The sequence below is a fragment of the Sarcophilus harrisii genome, chromosome 2 (genome assembly GCF_902635505.1).
Source record: "Sarcophilus harrisii chromosome 2, mSarHar1.11, whole genome shotgun sequence".
Classification (NCBI taxonomy): Eukaryota; Metazoa; Chordata; class Mammalia; order Dasyuromorphia; family Dasyuridae; genus Sarcophilus; species Sarcophilus harrisii.
The window spans coordinates 317129571-317149743 of NC_045427.1; the positions used below are offsets into that span (position 1 = coordinate 317129571).

Genomic DNA, 20173 nt, shown 5'->3' on the forward strand with positions numbered 1-20173 from the left:
TGTGTGTGTGTACATGTAGGTGCTTTTGACTTTTTTATGTTGATCAGAATTGTTTTTATGCTTTTTTTTTATTAAAGCTTTTCATTCACAAAGCATATGCATGAGTAATCTTTCCAACATCGACCCCTGCATAAGTCCCTGCCGCAAATTTTCCTTTCTTTCCTCCATCCTCTCCCCCATCCAGCAGATAGTCATTTAATACATGCCAAATATGCCAAAATACATGCCAGATCCGATATGTGTATACATATTCACACAGCCATCTGGTTGCGCAAGAAAAATAAGATCAAGAAGGAAGAAAAAGAAAAACTAAGAAAAAAGAAACAAAATGCAAGTAAATAACAGAGAGAGTGAGAATGCTATATGCCATGTTCCACCCTCTGTTCCCATAGTTCTCTCTCTGGGTGTAGATGGTTCTCTTCATCACTGCACAAGTGGAACTGGTCTGAATCATCTCAATGTTGAATAGAGCCACGTTCATCAGAATTGTTGATCAGAGTTCTTAAGCCTTACAAAATTGTCTTCACAATGTTGTTGCTGTAGTATAAATTGTTCTCTTGGTTCTTATTTTATTCTGGATCAATTCATATGTCTTTTCAAGATTTTCTGAAGCTACCTATTTCATCTTTTCTTATAGTACATTAATATTCTTTTCCATCCATATAACACAATTTGTATAGCCATTCTCCTAGTTGATGGGCACTCCTTTAATTTTTAGTTCTTTGCTACCATATACCATATATCTACCTATCTAGAAATTACTTTGAATTGATGTAATTTTTTGTGTACATATATTTTTCCCAATAGAATATAAGCTCCTTGAAGAAAGCAATTGGCTCCCCACTCCAGTTTTGTATCCTCTACACCTAGTATATCTTCTTTATGTATTTGTTTAATAATTGATTGTTGTTTTCAGAAAAATGGCAAATAAAAGATAACTTCTGGAACTAAAGACTGCTAAAGTAAAATTTCAAAGTCTTTTTGCCTTTTGTTAAACACACACACACACACACACACTTTTCTAAATTATGTAGAATAACTTTATTCTAGTGCTATGAAAATATTAAATTTTGTCAACAAACCCTTTTTTGAAGTTCTACAGAATTAATTGAAAATGAACATTTAGCCTTGTATATTTCTGCTAAAACAGGGATTCTAACCTGGGGTCCATGAACTTTTAAAAAAACATTTTGATAAAATTATTTCAAAATAATTAGATTTCTTTGTAATTAACATATTTAATTTTGATTTAAAAGCATTTTGAGGCGTTCATAAACTTTACTAGACTATAACCACAAAAAAGTCAAGAACCTATTTTAAACGTTATATACATGGGTAATTTTATAGCATTGACAATTGTCAAACCTTTTGTTCCAATTTTTTCCCTCCTTCCCCCCACTTCCTCCCTTAGATGGCAGGATGACCAATATGTGTTAAATATATTAGAGTATAAATTAAATATAAAATAAGTATACATGTCCAAACCATTATTTTGCTGTACAAAAAGAATTGGACTCTGAAATATTATACAGTTAGCCTGTGAAGGAAATCAAAAATGCAGGCGGGCAAAAATATAGGGACTGGGAATTCGATTTAATGGTTCTTAGTCATCTCCCAGAGTTCTTTCACTGGGTGTAGCTGGTTCAGTTCATTGCTGCTCCATTAGAACTGATTTGGTTCATCTTATTGCTGAAGATGGCCAGGTCCATCAGAATTGATCATATAGTATTGTTGTTGAAGTATATAATGATCTCCTGGTCCTGCTCATTTCACTCAGCATCAGTACATGTAAGTCTCTCCAGGCCTTTTTGAAATGATCCTGTTAATCATTTCTTACCGAACAATAATATTCCATATTATTCATATACCACAATTTATTCAGCCATTCTCCAATTGATGGGCATCTACTCAGTTTCCAGTTTCTGGCCACTACAAAGAGGGCTGCTACAAACATTCTTGCACATACAGATCCCTTTCCCTTCTTTAAGATGTCTTTGAGATATAAGCCCAGTAGTAACACTGCTGGGTCAAAGGATATGCACAGTTTGATAACTTTTTGAGCATAGTTCCAAATTGCTCTCCAGAATGGCTGGATGTATTCACAATTCCACCAACAATGTATTAGTGTCCCTGTTTTCCCACATCCTCTCCAATATTCCGCATTATTTTTCCTTGTCTTTCTAGCCAGTAGGACAGGTGTGTAGTGGTATCTCAGAGTTGTCTTAATTTGCATTTCTCTGATTAATAATGACTTGGAGCATCTTTTCATATGGCTAGATATAGTTTCAATTTGTCTGAGAATTGTCTATTCACATCCTTTGACCATTTATCAATTGGAGAATGGCTTGATTAAACTTAATTTCTTAAAAAAATTCTAGAGACTTAAAGAACTTCTGCAGAAAAAAAAAGGAATATTCACCTATAGGTACATAATTCAAAAAGTGATAAAAGTTTTATAGCTCTTAACAAAAAGTGTTATTTTAATAACTTCTAAATTTCTTGATCTACTTTTAAATTTTCTTGTGAGTCATAACTAGATAAAGAGGGTTAGTTATATTGGTAGTGTATAGTAGATCAACTCAAATTCTGAGTTTTAAAATCTTGGGGTTTTTTCCCCTTATGTTTAGATTTCTTTTTCTCACTCCCCTTTTCCATTCCTCTCACAACGCTGTAGTTGTTCCAGATTCTCCTAGACTATAAAGGTATTGAATAGAAGCAAAGATTTCATTGCACACTGGTTTAATCCTTAGGATTAATCAGGAAGGATTGTTCTGGCTTGTCCAATTAATGCAACTGTTCTTATCAATCTATACTAATCCTGTGTGGTCAACATTTGACATTTTTCTTGCTTTTGTATTTGCCATATTTACACAGCTATTAAAGTTACTTTTCTGGAAAATATGAATAAGGGGATTGGAATAGAGTGAGAATTTTTCTTTAAATAATAAAGCAAAAATTTATATTTTAATATATTTAATATCTACTAGTCATCCTGACATCTGGGGGAGGGGGTGGAGGGTAAGAGGGAAAAAAATTGGAACAAGAGGTTTGGCAATTGTCAATGCTGTAAAGTTACCCATACATATAACCTGTAAATAAAAGGCTATTAAATAAAAAAAAATAATAATAAAGCAAAATGTTAATTGAGAATTTCAAGTTTTTTGAGGAAAGGGACAATTAAGTATCTAGTACTAATGGTCTCTTGTAGTGGTGAATAATCTAAGTTTAGAAATGGGAGATAAAACTGAAAGAATTATTTATCAGTAGGGGGGAAATTGTTGAAAATGTTGATTATCAAGATTTTGTTTAATATACACACACATTCACAAGTTTGGGTTTTATGATTGCCACAATGACATTTTTATTGCCAATTGTCTTATGTGTTCTTGTACAGTGCTCTTCTTAATCATATTAAAAATTTAAAATGAAGAGAAGCTCAAGAATCTAGAGTTTATTTTGGGGCAGATATAAGGGGAAACAATTGAGAAATGATCTTAAATGAAGCTCAAGCATAGGGATTAAGGGGCATTCCATTTTATTTTTACTATTTGGATTTAGAAACTATCCATTTCTATCACTCTAAGAAAGCCTATCCCCCAAATAGGCAGGATAGGGGAAGTACTATCTTTAGCTGGAATTTACAATTGGATGATTTGGAAATTTTAGGGAACTTCTTATTCTGAAAATACAGGAAAAAGGATTGTAACTCAGTAACAATATTGTTATATTTCCAAAAGCTTAAAAGTAACTGATAGATAATGGATTGTTTTGAAGTAAGGTTAGAATGCCTAGGTAACAAAGTAGTTTTTAGAAGTAACAGTGTAGCAAGGCTTAAAAGTACTATATTTGTAGCAGGGACAAAATGAGTATACCAAAAATTAAATCATAATCCTATTTTTAATGTTTGGGTTATAAAAATTAAAAAATTATTTTCCAAACTACTCCCCCCTTAAAATGTGGCATTTTTTCCTTTGTGGCAAAGTTCTTTAAAAATTTCTACTCCTTTAAAAATAATTCTCATTCTGTTATCATATCTGTTATGTGTATCATTTATGGAAAGGTTAAGCAACTAGCTGATGAGGGTAAGATAAAATAGCCAATAAAAGCATATTCTAGTGATGTAGTACTTTTGATTTTTGATTCATTGGCTAATTCCCTTGTCATTCTATACACTGCTTCCCGAAAACATGAGTAGATTTTTCCATAGGGTCTAGGAAAATGGGAAATTAGTTATGTGTTAGTTATTTCAATTGTTCAGTTCATTCCTAAACCTTTATTGAAGTATATTTCTGTCTTAAAAGTCTTTAAAAATCCACACTTCCTAAACCTTTACAAAAAGAATTTGGAATTTTACCAACTCCAGACTGTTATCTACCAGGAACTCATTTGTATCCTATGTGCAGTTGTAGGTGGGTATCAGAGCATGAGGGAAAGGGTGTGTGTGTGTGTATGTGTGATTGTAACTTGTGAGGAAAACAGTGACATGGGCAAAGAGGGGACTATATAGTTTGTTTTTGTTTTTTCAGAACCATTTGATTCTTTGTTACCTCATTGGGGGTTTTCTTGGCAAAAATACTGGAGTGGTTTGCTATTTCCTTCTCCAGCTCATTTTACAGAGTTAAGTGATTTGCTCAGTTACACACAGCAAGAGTCTATTAGTGAATTTGAACTCAGTTCTTCCATAATCCAGACCCAGAACTTTGTCTACTGTATCACTTAACAGCCCCTTATGAAAAGATATGGATATATGAGAAGCAAAAAGGGTATTCGATGGAATAAACAAAGTGAATATTTCTCTTTGATGACCCTGTGAGATGGGACGGACTATTGAGGATCTGAAAGGTCAACCAATGGTGGGTAAAAATGCTGGGAGAGCTATAACATTAGATATTTGTAATTTCAAATAGGGAAATGACTAGAACTTAAGTTATTCCTAGGATTGATTTTTTGGATGGCTGGTTAAAAAATATTTTGTGCCACACCGGTGTGGATATTTTATATCTTGTATTTACAGGCGAAAAATCATTTGGAAGTAAAGTGTTTAAGGAGATCAAAGTAGAGGTGTGCATAGGATGTGGGTTCACATATAAGGTTTATTTGGGTTTCAGGTCTAGCTTAAGAGATGTGAAGGCCTAGTTGGGGCGGTTACAATTCATGTAGTCTTCATCAGAAACCAAGCTCTGCCTACAACCACGCTTCTGAAGGGCTATTTTGGGACCACATTCTACCGGGCTCAGAACAAAACATGCACTTTCTCAACCACACTGAGATCAGGAGACGATGCTGCTGGCCAGGATGTGTGCACCGGGCGTGGGGGGGTGGGGGAGGGCCCGAGTGCATGCCAAGGTGGGAGTCCCCCCTCCCCCTTCCTGCACCAACACACCACCGAGCGAACGAGCTCGCATTCTCTTCATCCCTCACAGGGTGGCGGCGGGGGAGGAGGCGGCCGAGTGAAGATGGGGTAGAGGAATTATGTCATTCCTAACCTGCCCCTCCTCCATCTTACCCTTGCAGAAGTTCCAGCCCAACAACATCCGGGTCTTTCCAGCTGCTACAAGGCACCGCAGCTGTTGAGGGGGGAGAGGAAGGGGAGGAGGGAAGAAGAAAAGGGGGGGGGGGAAGAGAGGAGGAAGAGGAGGAGGAGGGAGTGGGGCGTGAACGCGCGTGCGCGCGTGCGCGCGGGAAGAGGAGGCGGAGGCGGCAGCGACATTAGAGGCGGGAGCGCGCCTGGGAACGAGACAACCGGGTCTCGGCGCTTCCTCAGCCCCGAGCTCGGGGACTCGGCGGCGGCTGGATCGCTGGACCGGGTGGCTGGGGCGGGGGTGGGGGGAGGGGGGCGGAGAGATCGACTCGGGGCCGGCGGGGCCCGCCAGCGATGAACTCGCGGTTTGCTCCCCTTCAGGACCCGCTCCGCGCCTCCGTCCCAATGCCTGCGATGATCTGAGCGGCGGCCAGGGCGCCACGAGCCGGGGTCCCAGACACGTTCCGTCTCTCTCCCCCTTCCCCTTCCCTCCTCCCGGACCGACCCGGCCGGGCCCGGCCCGCGACGTGCGGTGACCCCCCCCTACCCCTTTTCCTTCCCCCTCTTTCCCTCGCCCCTCCCTAGCCGGGCCACCGCCATCGCCTCGGACCTGGGACCCGCTTCTTCTTCGGTCGCTTTCGGTAAGCCCCGCGCCAGGGAACGCAGGGCCTGGGAGGGGGAGGCCGCCCCGGGAGCTGCGCGGTGGAGACGGCCGCTCCTCCTCAAGGGGGGAGGAGGAGGAAGAGGAGGAAGAGAAAGAGGAGAAGAAGGAGGAGGCAGCGGCAGCGGCCTGGCCAGGCCCGGGGCCTGTAAACAAGCTGGGGCGGCAGCTCGGGCACTCCCGGGAACACCCAGCAACCCCACCCCCTTACCCGGCCTCCCCCTCGGAGGAGAAGAGCGGACGGAGGAGCTCGGGAGGCGCCCGCGGGGAGAAGCTCGAGGGTTAACGCTTCCTCCTGGGGCGGGCGGCGGGGGCTGGGGCGGGGAGTGCGGTGCTTGAGTCAGAGAAGGCGACCCTCCCCCACTCCTCCTGCCCCTAGTGTGTGTCTCTCCCCCCACGTCCCGACCTCTCTCGGCCTTCGCCAGTCCTCCCAGTACTTTGGCCGGAAAATTCGGGCATTTAGGACCACCGGCTTTCTTAACTTTTCCCCCCCTTTAGGGAGATAGGAACGTGCTGGGCTTTGAAATGGCCCAGATGTCCCCTCCATCAGCTTGCGCTTGGTCCTCCGATACCCCGACTCGTGGGGGAAAGAAGTAGAGAGGTTTTGGCCGAGATGATCAGAATCCAAATGTGGGAACAATTCTTACACCGGGGGGAAGTAGGTATAATTTTGCTTCAGGTAGTTAGTTGATTAAACTATATTTGTTTTGGGGAGAAGTTGGAGAGAACATTTAGATGATGGAAAGGTGTTGGGGGAGAAGAGTAGGTGAGTTAGGAGCTAGCTAAATTTGAGTCTTGTCTATTTGGCAGTCGGTTTATTGCAGGTAAACGGAAACCAGATCTATTAAAATTAAATGTATTGATTTTTCTCTTAGCCTTTAAAGGGTGGTCGTACAAGGAGGTAAACAATTCTTAGTCATTACAGTGTAGTTGAAGTACGGTGGATGCATCTTTGCATATTTTTAAACAAATTGTCTGAGATAACTTGTGAAAATAAACTGGGTATTCAAAAAAGCCCAAAAGGTTTCTTAATCCTGAAAACGTGATCTAGTAAGCACCCCTTCCTTCTTTCTTTTTCTCTTCTTGTACCAAACAGGGTGTTGAAAAAAAAATCACTAAATACTTTAATTTGAATTGTTCACTCTAAGAAACCTGCTTAGTTTTGTCCATTTGCCTTTTAAGTCCATAGTGAATTGATGAGTAGGATATATGTTTGAGAGGTGATTTAGCATATGGTAGTGCTAGAATAAAGTAATATTTTTTCCCCCACAGTAAGACATCTTTGGGTACTTGAGTGGGCTTAGAGATTTCTGAATTTTTCTAAAAAAAACATTTAAACTTTGTGAGATTTGAACTTCGTATACTTTTGAAATTGTTACATAAATGTAATTATTAGTATGTGCTTACAAAAGCAAATCATTTGATCTTAGTAATATGTAATCTGGCACAGTAGAGAAATTCAGGTCAGTTTAGGTTCAGATATGTGGGCAGCTTAGAATCAGTGTGATTTGGGGCAAGTCAGCATTTCCTTGGGTCTTCATTTTCCTTATGTGTAAAAATGAAGGAGTTGGATTACATGATTTCTAAGATCCATTCCAGGTATGACTCTATACCCTTAGGTGAAGAGAGCCTCTATAAACTCAGAAGTTTTTAGAGTTGAAAAAAATCATCTAATGTCATATCCTTACTTTTCAGATGAGGAAATAAATGCTTGAGAAAAGTGTAACTCATCCAACAATTTCTCACTTGATACATAAAATAATGTTTCAGTTTTTTGATTGAATACATTCAAGCACAAAACTACTCCCTTTTGTGATCAGGAATTATAGAATCCTAATGATTTTTTGGTTAGCTCATACTTATGGAGCACATTTCTAAATGTTGTTAGGAATTTCCTCAGTTTATATATTTCAGTAATAGCACTTTTCAATAAAGGATATAAAGCATTAAATCGTATTAGTTATAATTTAACATTTCTCATTGTATTTTCATTGTGTTTATAGTCTGAGATCCGAAGAGGTTGAAATTTAATCTAAACATATTCTTTTGATTTTTCCATAATTCCATAATTGCTTTTTTGGAGAATTTTATATAAAGTATATATTTTATACTATATTCTATTCTATAATTCTATAATATATAAAATTACATATTTTATATAAAGTATTTCAGGATTATGATCTCTATTGAGTGTTGTTTGAAGTATTTCTTTTTCATACATACAAACATACATCCTTTCAACATTGCTTTTCATTTGTTCTCTGGAAAAAAGTATTCCTGTAGAGAACCTTTGTTGATTTTTTTCCCTCCCTTTGGGAAATCTAGGGATATTGCTGTGAGAAACTCTTGGGAGGAGGATGGAGGTAACTAGAGAAAAGTTAGCTGAAACTACAGGTCTGTACAAGCCATTCACACTTGATAGTTGATATGAATGGCATTATAACAGCATATCATAAAGGTTTTTCTGGCAATTCAAGCTGGATCTTGCTTATGTTAACTAGATTTACATATTTTAAAAATTTTCCATAATTTATTATTTACTTAAAATATTAAGCAAGTAACAAAAATATGTTCACTTGAACCCTCTGGATTTGGCATTTTTTCCACCATGAAATGAGTCCCACTATTAAAAAAAAGAGAATGATAATGATCCATGAATATCTGGTTCCAGTTGACCTTTAGTACTCATTAAATGAGTAGATGAATACTGGATCTGGAATAAAAAAGAACTGAGTTCAGATCTTGCAGACTCCTCCCAACTGTGGGAAACTGGACAAATTCTATGGTTCAATTTCTTTACCTATGAAATGGAGATAATAATTGAACCTATTTCCCAGAGTTGTGAGGGTAAAATGAAATGTTTGTAAAACCACTTATAAACTTTAAAGTGACATGCAAATGACATTATTAATTATCATTAGTTGTTGCTCAGTTGTTTCCTACTCTTCAGGGCCCCACTTCCTTCACATTTTACATTTGAGAAAACTGAAGCAAACAGGTTAAGTGACTTGTCAAGGCTCACATTACTAGTATGTGTCTGAGGCCATATTTGCAGGAAAGATAAGTGTTCTGGATATCAGGCCCTGACTCACTATCCACCTAGCTGCACATTAATAGTATAATTTTTTTATTATTCTCTTTTATCCATTCTGCAGTCCAAGGTTGATGTTCTAGTGATTGTTCCTCACCCAGCACCTTGTTTCTTCCATCTGTGTCTTTGTACAATGTGTTTCCCATAACTGGGATGCATACCTTTTTCCTCTCTGCCTTTTTAGAATAACTAACCCTAGTTTCAAATCAAAAACTGTTTGGGCTTCATCTTTTTTATAAGGACCTTACTGATCTATCTCATCTTTTCCCCCACCCAGCTGGTCATACTGACTCCGCTCCAAATTCTTTGGCATTTTACTTTGTATGTATTTTTTATTTGTATCAGTTAGAAACCTTCTTATAAAGCTCTTGCTATTTGCCAGGCACTGTTAACCCCTTGCTATGATGACAGTGATGTAAATAAAACAGTTCTTACCCTCAGAGGGCATAAAATAAATTGAGAGACTGACACATTCACATAGGTATGTACAAATTGAGGGCTGTACTTATCTGTATACTTGTTTGCCACTTTGCCAGAATTCAGACTGCTTGAGGGTATGTGCTCCTCTGGTTTTTGTGTTCTCAGTAGGTGATTTATTAAATACTTAACTCATTGATTGACCAGGCATCAGTTTTACCAGAGTTATTTAAGGGTTGAAAAATAATGTGAAACAAAGTGTGCCACTGTCAAATATGTAAACCTTGGAGAAGGGGAGAAGTGTAATAAGGCAACTAGGTAACAATAATGAGACTGACTCGCCAACTACTGCACTAAAAAAGGCTTCTAGATAACAATTAAATGACTTTATGTCCTCAGAAGTAACATGATAGAAATTTTCATTTTTTTTAATCTGAAACCATTTCTGTAAAGAAATGTTTTAAAATTCAATTGATTAGATTGTAATAAAGCTGGACTTTTGTTCTCTTAGACAATTGTATTTATTAATAATGATACTAAAATACAAAGTTGAGTTCATTCTCACCCTCCATACCTCATCCACATTAGATAGCTAAGTTGTACACTTCAGATTGGGCTTGACTTTTCCATAATACACTTTTAGAGAATTTTACCTTTGTATCTTCTAGTTGTAGATCAGCTAATTCAGTTTCCCTGTAGCTGAGACAAGTAGGAGGATCTAAAGAGAATGAATAAGAGAATTATTTTCTCTAAAATGCATGAGACTTTAAAATCCTGATAAAAAGGAAGACTATATTAATATGTAGTTCTATTTTTTTTTTTTTTAAATCTCAGAAATGGATTTAAGAATGAGCAGTGGACAAACATCTAAATTTTCTACAGGCACTAATATTATATGTAGGTATCCACTGACTGTCTTAAATTAACATTTCCATAATCCCCATATTTGTAGCCTAAATTAAGAGATCTGAATCTATAGCATAAAAATTCAGAGTTTAATATTGTAACTGTATAACAAATATTTTAACAGCCTTCTGAAGTTTAAATGGCTTGCCAATGGTCACATAGTAGGGGCGGCTAGGTGCCGGTAGATGGAGTGCTGGACCTGAAGTGTGGAAGACTCATCTTCCTGAGTTCAAATCTAGCCTTAGACACTTACTGGCTATGTGACCCTGGGCAAATCCCTCAATCCTGTTTGCCTCAGTTTCCTCATTTGTAAAATGAGTTGGAAAAGGAAAGGGCAAAACATTCTAATATCATTGTCAAGAAAACCCCAAATGAGCTTATCAATAGTCATCCCTTTGTTGTTGTTTTTTCTTTCTTGTGTTTTTCCCTTTTGAGCTGATTTTTCTTATGCAGCATGATGAATATGGAAATATGTTTAGAAGAACTGTACGTGTTTGATTGTACTTATAGAAAAATCGAATTCTGCATCATTAAAATAGGGTTATCAACATGACTAAAAAACTATCGAATAGTTATATAGTAGTAAACAAACCAGGTTTCGTATCTCTAGGTCTATTTTGACACCCAGGTCCATTACTTTTTCCTCTATACCAAGTTATTGGCAAGAGGCTGTACAAATTTGAAAGACCACTAGAAATTCAAAGAAGACCACTTTTTCCCTCCTTTAAGGGATAATCTTTAGTATTATTCTGTGATGCTTGCTTTCCACTTAACGGTGTTAGGGCTACATTCCAACCAATGCCATTTGAAAATAAATATCATTCCACTCCTCAGTCTAAGAATAGTTAGAACCTTTCAACTTTGTTTAACATAAGAAATCGCTGGTATTTTAAAAAATAAAGAATGCGATGAATTAAAGTTGTCAACTATCTGTTAAGGAAATTTTAGAAGATTTTTTTTTTTTAATTGGGAGGTTGATTGAATTTAGGAACCTCTAAGGTCCCTTGTAGTTCTGATTTTTTGATTCAGCCAAAGAGTATGGAATTTGACTTAGCTGATTTTTAGAGATCAGAAAGATTATTTAATTGGGAAAAAAGCTTAGGAATATTTGATTTTTTTAAAACTCATGCAACCTTGCTTGGTCTTAGTTTCCCCATCAGTTAAATCATGGGATCAGACTATAACCTCTTAAGGGTCCCTCTCTAAATCATGACCTTTATGCTTAAAATAGCACTTTTTAATGTAAAGAATATGAAATGAAAAGAAACATTTGACTTTATTGTCAAATGGTTTTATCTCCTTTCTATGCAGCTTTTAAAAGGATTAGATTAGGTTTGAGGATTTATGGAAATAAAAGTATAGTATTTGGTGTTTTTCAAAGTAATGTTAAGTAAGTATATCATAAAGATCTTAGCTATCTTGAAAGAGAAATATCTAGTCTGAAAAGTCTTATGCCAGGCCTTAAGCAAGGTACAAAGGTTGAGTAAGAAATGCATACAGCTTGTAGTCTAAGAGGGGATATGACAAATACACATATACCTATCAACAGTAATATGTGCATTTGATATCCTACTGGGGAAAGGTCATTACTGACTTGGATCAAGGGAACTTTCATTAAGGAGGTGGCATTTGAGTTTTTGAAGACAACAATAATAACAACAATAGTTAGTCAGGCACTGTACTAAACACTTTACAAATGTCATCTCTCATTGTCACCATTAGGATGTAGGCTTTTTTTTAAACAGTAGAAAAAAACTGGGGCAAATAGAAGTTAAGTGACTTGCCCAGGATAGCTAACAAGTGTCTTAAAGCCAAAGTTGAACACAGGTCTTACAAATTTCCAATCCCAGAGCTCTTTCCCTTGTACCATCTTGCTGGACACATTAGAATTCACCAGAGAGGGCATTACAAGCATAGGAAGTAGTATGATCTACAATCCATTCCCTAATTGGATGGTCAAAGGATACGAACAGACAATTTTCAGATGAATTTTCAAAATTCAGAAACTAAAGCTATTTTTAGTCATGTGAAAAAATGCTCCAAATCACTATTGATTAGAGAAATGCAAATGAAAACCACTCTGAAGTTCCATTTCACACCTTTCAGATTGACTTAGATGACAGGAAAAGATAATGTTAAATGTTGGAGGGAATTGGGGAAAACTAATACATTATTGGTCAAGTCATGAAATGATCCAACCATTCTGGAGAGCAATTTGGAATTGTGCCCCAAAAGCTATAAATACTGTTTGAGCTAACAGTGTCTCTACTGGGTTTGTATCCTAAGATCATAAAAAGGAAAAGTGATCTGTATATGCAAAAATGTTTGGAGCAGCTCCTTTTTGTAGTGGCAAGGAACTGGAAATTGAATGGATGCCCATCAGTTGGGGAATGGTTAAATAAGTTATGGTATATGAAGGTAATGGAATATTGTTGTTCTGAAAGAAAGTTGGATTTCAGAAAAACCTGAAAAGACTTATATGAACTGATGCTAAGTGAGGTAAACAGAAGCAAGAGAACATTGTACACAGTAACAAGATTTTATGATGGACTTGGCTCTTTTTCAATGAAAGGATTCCAAGGCAATTCCAGTATACTTGTGATGGAAAATGCCATCTGTGTCTAGAGAGAGCTCTGGAGGGTGAATGTGGATCATAGTATTTTCACTTTTTTGTTGTTGTTTGCTTGGTTTTTTTTTTTTTTTTTCTTTCTTGTGTTTTTTTCCCCTTTTGAGCTGATTTTTCTTGTGCAGCATGATGAATATGGAAATACATTTAGAAGAACTGTACATGTTTGACTGTTGTTCTTATAGAACAATAGAATTCTGCTTCATTAAAATACCATAGCTTATTCAGCCATTCCCCAATTGATGAGCATCCACTCAATTTCCAATTCCTTGCCACTACAAAAAGAACTTATACAAACATTTTTGCATCTTTTCCCCTCTTTTATGATTGCTTTGGAATACAGCCCCAGTAGCACTGCTATATCAAAGGGTTTGTACTGTTTGATAGCCCTGGGCATAGTTCCAAATCAGCACCACTATTCTATTTAATATTTATTCTGTTATTCATATTTGAATTGCTTGTTGTCTTGGGGAGGAGGGAAGGGGAGAGAGATTTGGAACACAGAGATTTGGGGTGAATGTTAAAAACTATCTTTGCATGTATATGGAAAAATAAAATATTATTTTAAAATTTTTATGATTAAAGGTATAAATCAGGAAAATGCAGGGAACATATAGTGAGTACTCCTGTTCTGTTTGGCTCGTATTACATATGTAGTATAAAAGAAATCTGAACAAATAAGGTAATAGCAGGTTATAGAAGTTCTTGAATTCTAGACTAAAGTGCAAATTTTACTCTCGGCAATAATAAATCATTGGGAGGTTTTGAACAGAGAGATTTGACCAGCATTCTGTATAAGGAACATTGGACTGATAGAAGTTTGACAGTTAAATGTATTGCTGGAGAGAATATAGTGGAGGTGGTAGAACCCATCTGTCTATTCAACTAGTCTAGGTAGATGATAACAAAATGGCATTTCCAGTATAAACCAGGGGATACTCTCCATTGGTCGAAGGCTTGCCTATTTTTCAGAACCTAATTCATGTGCCACCTTCTTCAAGAAGTCTTCCTTGATTCTTTTCTCAGCTGAATACAGTCCCTCCCTCATCAGATTTCTCATAGTTCATTGCCTGGACCTCCTTCATGCCTTGAGACTAGGATGGTAAAACAAGTAGTAATTAAGTGTGGCATTCAAATCCATTTGACTGAATGTGAGACTTGAGAAAAGTCATAGATAAACCTAAAGTTACAATATTGTAGGGAAAATAAATGATGGGTTTGTGTGTCTCTTCCCCATCCCCACTCCCAAATGTAGAAATCATACATCGTTGTGGGAGAGATCCTACTTCAGAATTATAAAAGGTGGTAGAGACTATCATTTCTACCGCTCTCATTTGACAGATTTGACTTAGAAAGTCAGGCTGAGGGAATTAAGTGACTTGGCTAAGACCGCTTACCTAGTAAGTGTCTGAAGTGGGAGTTTAACCCAGGATTTTCTGACTCCTAGTCCAGCATTCTATACTCACTTGCTTATAATTGCTATAATTGCATTCCCTCATCTATAATATGAGAGGTTTTGCTTAGATGATTTCCTAGATCCCTTCCAGCTCTAACACTAAAAGATCTAAATGTGTTTTGAGGATGGTTTGTAACTATGAATATATAAAGACTTAATTTAAAGTAATCAAGAAAATCTTCCAAAAGTACCTTTATCTGTAAGTATTTTATGCATATTGTGCCCATATCAATGTCTATAAATAAATGGATATCTTAAGTACTGAGTATCTGAGTACTTAAACTCAATGTCTTTAAAATTGTGAATCCTTCATCTTCTTGCCAAATATACTCCTTCCCTCCAGCTTCTTTATTTTTAATCATCAGCACCACTATTCTTTTTTTCCCACTTAATAGTATATTTTTTTCAATTACATGTAAAGATAGTTTTCAGCATTCACTTTTGTAAGATTTTTGAATTTCAAATTTTTTTCTCCCCTCTCCCCAAGAGAACAAACAATCACACACACACACACACACACACACACACACAAAAAAAAAAAAAAAACCTACATGTATAATTTTTAAAAACATTTCTATATTAGTCATGTTTGGGGAAAAAAAACAAAAGGGAAAAACCATGAGAAATAAAAAACAACAAAAAAGATGAAACTAGGATGCTTTGTCCCACATTTAGTCTCCACAGTCTTTTTCTTGACATTTTCCATCCCAAGTCTATTGGAATTGTCTTGGATCATTGTATTGCTGTAGTTGATCATTCCATAATCTTGCTGTGACTGTGTACAATATTCTCCTGGTTCTGTTCATTTCACTCAGTATCAGTTTGTGCAAGTCTTTGCAGGCTGAAACTAGCCTGCTCATCGTTTCTTATAGAACAATAGTATTCCATTGCATTGAAATACCTTGACTTATTCAGTCATTCCCCAATTGATGAGCATCCACTAAATTTCCAATTCCTTGACCCTACAAAAAGAACTTACACACAAACATTTTTGTACATGTGGGTCTTTTCCCCTCTTTTATGATCATTTTGGGATACAGCCCCAGTAGCACTACTATGTCAAAGGGTTTGCATTGTTTGGTAGTCCCGGGCATAGTTCCAAATCAGGACCGCTATTCCTTTTTTTTTTTTTTTTTTTTTAAATTATTATTATTATTATTTAATTATAGCTCTTTATTTACAAGTTATATGCATGGGTAATTTTACAGCATTTACAATTGCCAAACCTTTTGTTCCAATTTTTACCCTCCTTCTCCCCACCCCCTCCCCCAGATGGCAGGATGACCAATACATGTTAAATATGTTAAAGTATAAATTAAATACAATATAAGTATACATAGGACCACTGTTCTTGCAGTTACCTGAGGTAATGTGGTAGGAAGGAAGAAAGGAAACATTTATTAAAAACCTAGTATGTACTTTACAAATATTGTTTTATTTGACCCTTGCAAAACCATTTTACGGATAAGGAAACAAGATGTCTAAGATTAGATTTGAACTTATCTTTCTAATGTTAAAGCACAGTGCTCTACTCATTGAACCATCAAGCTTCCTAGATGATAGTACAGAGGGGAAAAGCATTGGATTTGGAGTCCAAAGACCTGGGTTGAGGTCTAAACTGCATTATGTAATTTGTTACCCATTTTATTCTTCATTGGTTGAAGTACTATTCTTTAAAACCTAACTCATGGGCTACTTTTTGCACTGTGTTTTCTTTGACCTTTTCTTATAGTTTGCTGCCTGGACTGCTATTGTGCACTTATTTCACTTTTTCTTGTATTCTAGGTGTTAGTATACATGTCTTTCCCTGGATTCTTAGCTTCCTGAGATTAGAATTTATATTTATATTCCCAGTATTCAACACAGTACTTGGCAGATAATTGTTGTTCAATCATTTTAGTTATGTGAACCCCATTTGACTGGAGTGTCTTGCATTTCCTTCATTTATAGATGAGGAAACTGAGGCAACAGATTTGAACTCAGGGTAATGAGTTTTCCTGGTGCCAGGGGTGGCACACTATCCACTGCACCTGCTAGCTGCCAAATAGCAAGTGCTTAGTAAATAGTTGAAATGATTGCAAAGAAAGTTTCTAAGCTTTAGAAATTTGTACAGAGACCACTTTTTTTTTTTTTTTATTAAGTACTAATTTTACAGAAGATAATTGGGCTACTTACCAGACATTCCCCCCCCCCCCCCTCCAATTTAAAAAAAAAAAATTCAGTGGAAATGGAAAGAACTCTTATCTAATAATAGTGCTGGAAATGGAAAGAAGTCAAAGAAAAAAACATTTACTGTGGTGTACATAAGGGTTATCGCTCTTTATAGATTATGTGATATGACCAATTTCTTTATGTTTTTATTTAATTTCCTTATGAGCAACTATAGGACCATAGGTAGGACATAGGACTAGACTCTCATTATACAGATAACAAAACTGAGACTGGGAGAGATTAAGTGAACTAGTCCAAGATCCTACAATGAATCTGTTAATAAAAGGACTGTAATTCAGTCTTACTTTATTTATCCTAGTTAATATCCTAAGTCAATAAAATCAAACACATGCATTAACTCTGTCCTGTAGATAGAAGTAAAAATAAACCAGGTCCTCTTAAGAACTTCACATTAAGTACAGAGTAATTTTGAGAGGAAGACTGCTATCAGAAAAGATATTTAGGAAGTAGCATTTAAGCTTTGCTTTGAGAGAAGCTAAGGATTCTACAAGGTAAAAGTGAAAAACAATTGAATGCATTTCATACATGGCAAGGAACAACATATGCAAATGCATGAAGACTGAACGTTTAATTTTATGTTTAGGGGTGACTAAACCAGCCAGTACAATTGTATTAGAATAGAGAAGGGAGAGAGTAATATGAAGAAAGATAAATTGAAAGCTTTTCATATAGAACATTTTAACTGTCAGAATGAGGGGCTAGTATTTCAGAGAACAGGTAGGAAGTGGGCATTTTTGAGTAGGGGTAGAATGGTCAGACCTAAGTTTTAATAATATCAGTTTGGCAGCTGGCAAGATCGGAGAGGAGGAAAGAGGAATAAATTGGACAAAAGAGGTACTAAAGACAGCCAGTTAGGGGGCAGAGTGAGTGATGATGGGGATCTGAAGTAGGGTAAAGAAGTAGGTGAAAGGAGAGAAGGGAACAGATGGGAGAGATGTTTTGAAGGTAGAAGAAATAACAAGACTTGACAGCTGAGGGTTTGAAATTGTGAAACTCATTGTTCTCCACAAAAAGAAGGAAATTTAGGGGAGAGATGGGCTTGGAAGAAAATACAAAGAGCTCTGTTTTGGACATGATTGAATTTGAAATATTTCTAGGACATTCCCAAGTGGAGATGTCTAACAGACAGCGTGTATGACTGGAGTTAATGAGAGAAAAGAAGGCTGGATATAAAGAAATGGTAATTATCAGAATAGAGTTAATTTTAACAAGATAATAATAGATGTGGTCATCAAGAGTGTAGCGAGAAATACGGAACTTAGGATATAGTCTTTTGGGACACCAAAACTCGAATTTCTGTGGTTTATGGAAGAAACAAGAAAGCCATGATAATCATCATTCCAAGTATGGAGAAATTGGTGTAATTATTAGAATGCATTAAGAGAGAAAAGTGGGAATGGGCATGTGGGACTTTGGAAAATAGTAAATTAATTTTAATGCAAGAAAATATTCTTGAGTCATGGTAGAAGAAAAGGATATGAATTGGAATATGGTTGTAAGAAATCTGTGTTCGAGAATATGATTCTCTTTTCCAGAGCAAAAATGTTAACACATTTCAGCTAGCTTTTCTTTTATAGATCAGCTCTTGTTTCATTGACAGCTTATAAAAATTGTGTCTGCTATGAATGGAATAGATTTAGGATATGGATATCTGTTAATTTACTATGTCCTCCATGAATCCTCAGCATCTATGTGCCAAACATTGTGCTAAGCACTGAGGGTATAAAGAAACCCTGAAATGGTTCATGTCCTCAAGAAGCTCTCATTTACATAGAAAGACAAACATGAAAATATGTAGTACATATGAGATTATATAGAATGTAAGTGGAAGATAATCTCAGGGGTGAAAGCACTAAATAGCTAAGGGGACTAGAAAAAACTTTCCGTAGGAGGTGACTCTTGACCTGAATTTTGAAAGAACTTAAAAAAAGTGAAAGGTATAGAAGAGGTAAGTAGAGCATTCCAGGCATAGGAGACTGCCAATACAAAAGCAGGAGGTTGAATGTCAAGTACAATAGGATAATGTGGCTTCATCTTAAGAATGTGTGGAGCTGTGTATAGTGGAAGGAAGAAGTCAGATAGTAAAGTGTTTTTAAATGCCAAATTAAGAAACTTATATTTGATTCTGCAGGTAATAGGCAGCCACTAGAATTTACTGAGTAAAGGAATGAACCTATGTCTTAGGAAGATCACTTTGGCAATTGAATGGAAGCTGAATTGAAGTGGGAAAGATTTCTGAAACAGAGAGACCAGAAGGCTATTTGATAGTCCAGGAGAGAGGTGATAAAAGCCTGAATTAGAGTGGGTTGATTTTTGAAGGAAGAGAAGAGGATGATGTTTAGGAGAGGCTGTGAAAGCAGAAAATTACAAGATTTAGCAAGTGTTGGTTATGTGAGGTGAGTAAAAGGAAGTTAAGGATGAAACCAGGGTTATAATTCTGGATAACAAGAGAGTTGGTAGTGTTCCCTGTAATCATAGGAAAGTTGGAAAGAAGTAGGAGTTGGGGAAAAGATAACGAGTTCTGTTTTGTTCATGTTCTTGAGATGCTTACAGGACATCTAGTCTAGAGGCCAAAAGGCAAAAGATGATGGCATAGGATTAGAACACAGAGTAGAGACTGAGGCTAGATATTTAGGATCATTTGCATAGAGTTGATAATTGGACTTATCAGAGGTGGTGAAATTACTAATAGAGATATTATGGAGGGAGAAAAAAGGGTCAAGAACAAAACTTTATGGGATGCTCAGAGTTAGTGGGTGTGAAGTGAATGAAGAATTTAATAAGACTGAACCTTCAGATAGGCAAGAGCAGAATCAGAAGAGAACAATGTTGTGAAAACGTAGAGAGGAAAGAGAATCCAGAAGGAGAAAGTGATCATGTGTCAAAGACTGCAGAGATAAAGAAGGATGCTATTTGAGTAAGGGCTATTAAATTTGGTAAGGGCAGTTTCAGTTGACTAATGAGCTCAGAAGCCAGATTGTAGATAGGTTAATAACAAAGTAAGAGAGAAGGACTTGGGAGGCCCATAGTCTAGACTTTCCCAAGGAGTTTCTCCAAGAAGGGGCGATAGCAAGGACAATAGCTAATGTGATTGATTATTGAAGAGAGAATGGGAGAGACATGGGGTGTTTTGTTGACAGCAAGAAATACTTCATTACACATAGAAAGTTTGAAGATTTGAAAGAGTGGGATTAAAATGGGAGCAATCTTCCCAAGAATATAGGAGGTGCTGGGATCAAGGGGGCAAGGAGATGGCGTTGACA

General features: G+C 36.9%; 1 protein-coding gene across 1 annotated transcript in view; it reads left to right on the forward strand.

The window, feature by feature from the left end:
- Positions 1-6057: 6057 nt before the first annotated feature.
- The window catches only part of PPM1A (protein phosphatase, Mg2+/Mn2+ dependent 1A), a 66536-nt gene continuing 52420 nt past the window's right edge, over positions 6058-20173 (forward strand). Inside the window, exon 1 of the mRNA XM_031952681.1 lies at positions 6058-6162. The gene's annotated coding sequence lies outside the window, so the exon portion shown is untranslated. The remainder of the gene's footprint in view (positions 6163-20173) is intronic.